Consider the following 3,504-nt stretch of genomic DNA (forward strand, 5'->3'; position numbering starts at 1 on the left):
AAACCTCGCATGCGTGAACTAAGGAAGAAGGAGGAGAAAGTAGCTGAGGGTGGGTTTGGGGTAGGGGTTGGACAGGGCCTTGTGACTTACAGGGAAGACTTGGGTTCTTACCCTGAGGGAGGTGGGAGCCCTGGAGCATCACTGTCAGAGGAGGGGCAGGACCTGACTCAGGCACTCACCAGTGCCCTCTAGTGGCTTCTGCCGGGAGCAGAGACCCTGGGGCGGGGCCTGGCCTTGGGGACTGTGCTGGGGCAGGAGAGATATGGGGCGGGCAAAGAAATGGATAAATGGTCCATTCATACAGTGGAGTATTATTCAGCCATAAAAAGGAGTGAAGCACTGACACATGCTACAGTGTGGATGAGCCCTGAGTATGTGACACTCAGGGAGAGAAGGCAGACAGAAAAGGCCACACAGGTGTGATTCCATTTATATGAAATGTCCAGGACAAGCAAATCCACAGAGACAGAAAGTAGGTTAATGGTTTTCAGGGGCTGGGGACAGGAATGACGGCTGATGGGGACAGAGCTTCCTCTTGGGGTGATGTTGTTGTTCACTCGTGTCTGACTATTTGAGACCCCGTGGACTGCAGCACACCAGGCTTCCCTGTCCTTCACTATCTCCTGGAGTTTGCTCAAACTCATGTCCATTGAGTCAGTGATGCCATCCAACCATATTTTAAAATGAAAACATAGTGCATTAAAACTCGTTAAACTGTACATCTAATACAAACCCCTTGACTCTGACCATTTCACCCCACTCCCCCGGCCCTAACCTGGTCCACAGCCCTATGGTTATGTGCCTGCACTAGTCTCCTCCCTGGCTTCAGGTTTCCACTATTATTACCCACCAGCCATTTTCCCACAGCCACCATCTTATCTTACCCTGAGTGCTAGTTAATTATTATCTTATTTTTATTTTGGGGGCCTTTTTTTAGCCACAAGCACATAGCATGCAGGATCTTAGTTTCCTAACCAGGGTTCAAAGGAAGCACAGAATCTTAACCCTTGGACCACCAGGGAAATCCCACTGGTTAATTTTATATGTCTACTTGGCTGAGCTGCAATACTTTGGCCACCTGATACGAAGAGATGACTCATTAGAAAAGACTCTGACGCTGGGAAAGAGTGACTGAATGACAACAACTTGTCTGAGCCAAGGTGCCTAGATATTTGGTTAAACATTACTCTGTTTCTCTGAAGGTGTTTTCAGATGATTTTGTTTGTTTGTTTTCTCCTTTACTGACAGACTTTATTATTTGAATATTTGCAACTATGACTCTATACAAATTTTAGTTTCTTATAAAACTATACATTCCATATCGCTAGGTCACTTCACTCTCCATTTTATGCCACATTTCCATCAAAAGGTATTTTCCCAAATCACAATCTGCCTGATTGTGTGTTTGTTGTTGTTGAAGTTGTGTCTGACTCTTTGCAATCCCATGGACTATAAAGCCCACCAGGCTCCTCTGTCCATGGGATTTCCCAGGCAAGAATACTAGAGTGGGTTGCCATTTCCCTGTCTATGATTTTGGTATTTAAGTTAGTGGATTATTAAGGAAAGCAGATTCTCCTCCCTAATATGGGCAAGTCTCTTCCAATCAGTTGAAGGCCTGACTAGATTTTGGCCACCTGATGTGAAGAGCTGACTCATTGGAAAAGACCCTGATGCTGGGAAAAGTGAAGGCAGAAGGAAAAGGGGGTGACAGAGTTTGAGATGGTTGGATGGCATCACTGACTCGATGGATATGAGTTTGAGCAAGCTCCGGGAGATAGTGAAGGACAGGGAAGCCTAGCATGCTATGTCCATGGGGTCATAAAGAGTCAGACACGACTGAATGACTGAACAATGAAAGCAACAGACTGATCTGACCAAATAAAATGGAATTCTGCCAGGAAATGGGCTTTCAGACTTGAGCTGTGACTTTAGCTCTTTCCTAGGTCTGAATGTACAAGTGAAATTTCAATGTTCTTGGTTTCTTAGGTGACCTTGGCAAGTCACATAACTGCTTAAGACCTCGGTTTTCTCACCTGTAAAATGGATTCAATGATAGTGCTTATTATTTCATGGGGTTGGTATGTGGATGAAATGGTAACACATATTAAGTTCTTAAAACAAGGCTTTGACAGTAAGTATCAGCTGGTAGTATTACCATGAGCAGATTATGGTTATTTCCTGGAAAGTGGAACTGGTGGGTCAAAGGTTAATTGATCTCCTTTTGTGGAAAGGCAGTCAACCCAGCCATTTTCCACACTGGCTTTTTTAAAAGTTCTCAGCTTCTCTTCCTCTTCATTAAAAAAAAAAAAAATACTAATCATCTGGTAGAAGGACCCCAGGGTAAAGTGATCCCAAAGATCAACTTGGGAAGCAATGGGTTTGGGGGAAGAGGGGATTGGGGCTTCGTATCTGTTTAGCAGCCAAGGACAAATTTTTTTTTTTTCCTTTTTGGTCATGCACTGCTTTCTGGATCTTAGTTCCCTGACCAGGGCTTGAACCCATGCCCCCCTGCAGTGGACACATGGAGTCCTAACCACTGGACCACTAGGGAAGTCCCTCTTTTTTTTATACTTAAAAAACTGGTTGAGATACACATAAAATTTGTTCTCGTCTATTCCATTGGTTTTTGCACGACTTAGCAGCTAAACAACAACAGTGCTTCTGTGAGAATGCCAGCACCACACTGCTTTACTTATACAGCTTTATAGTGAAATTTGGAATTGGGGAATGTGAGGCCTTAAGTTTGTTCTTCCTTTTCATGATTGTATTGCTGATGTGGAATCCTGAGACCCCACATGAATTTTTGTGGTTTTTTGGGCCACATCATGAGGTCTGCAGGATTTTAGCTCCTGGACCAGGGATTGAACCCATGCTCTCGGCAGTGGAAGCTTGGAGTCCTAATCACTGAATCACCAGGGAAGTCCTGATATTCCATATGAATTTTATTTTTATTTTTTTAAATTAAGTCTTTATTGAATTTGTTACAATATTGCTTATGTTGTTTATGTCCTGGTTTCTTGGCCATAGGGCATATGGGATCTTAGTTCCCAGACCAGGGATCGAACCTGCACCCTCTGCATTGGAAGGTGAAGTGTTAACCACTGGACCAGCAGGGAAGTCCCTCCATATGAATTTTAGAAGGGCTTTTTCTATTTCCAAAAACCTTATTGGCATTTTAACAGGAATTGCAGCAAATCTGTAGATTGGTTTGGGTAGCACTGACATCTTAATAATATTAAGTCAGGCAACCTAGGGAATAGGAGAAAATAGTTGCAAATCATGTGGGATTAACGTTCAGAATATAGAAGGAACTCTTAAGGCTCAACAGCACACCAAAAACCCCCTGATTTTTACTTAATTTGTGGAGATTTTTTTTTTTTTTTGTATTTATTTATGTGGCCGTACAGGGTCTTAGTGGCAGTATGTGTGCTCTTTTTTTTTAAAAAAAGTTTATTATTTTATTTGTTTTTGGCACGGGCATAGTTGCTCTGTGGCATGTGGGAT

Source organism: Bison bison, unplaced genomic scaffold, assembly GCF_000754665.1.
Source record: "Bison bison bison isolate TAMUID 2011002044 unplaced genomic scaffold, Bison_UMD1.0 scf7180017864492, whole genome shotgun sequence".
Classification (NCBI taxonomy): domain Eukaryota; kingdom Metazoa; phylum Chordata; class Mammalia; order Artiodactyla; family Bovidae; genus Bison; species Bison bison.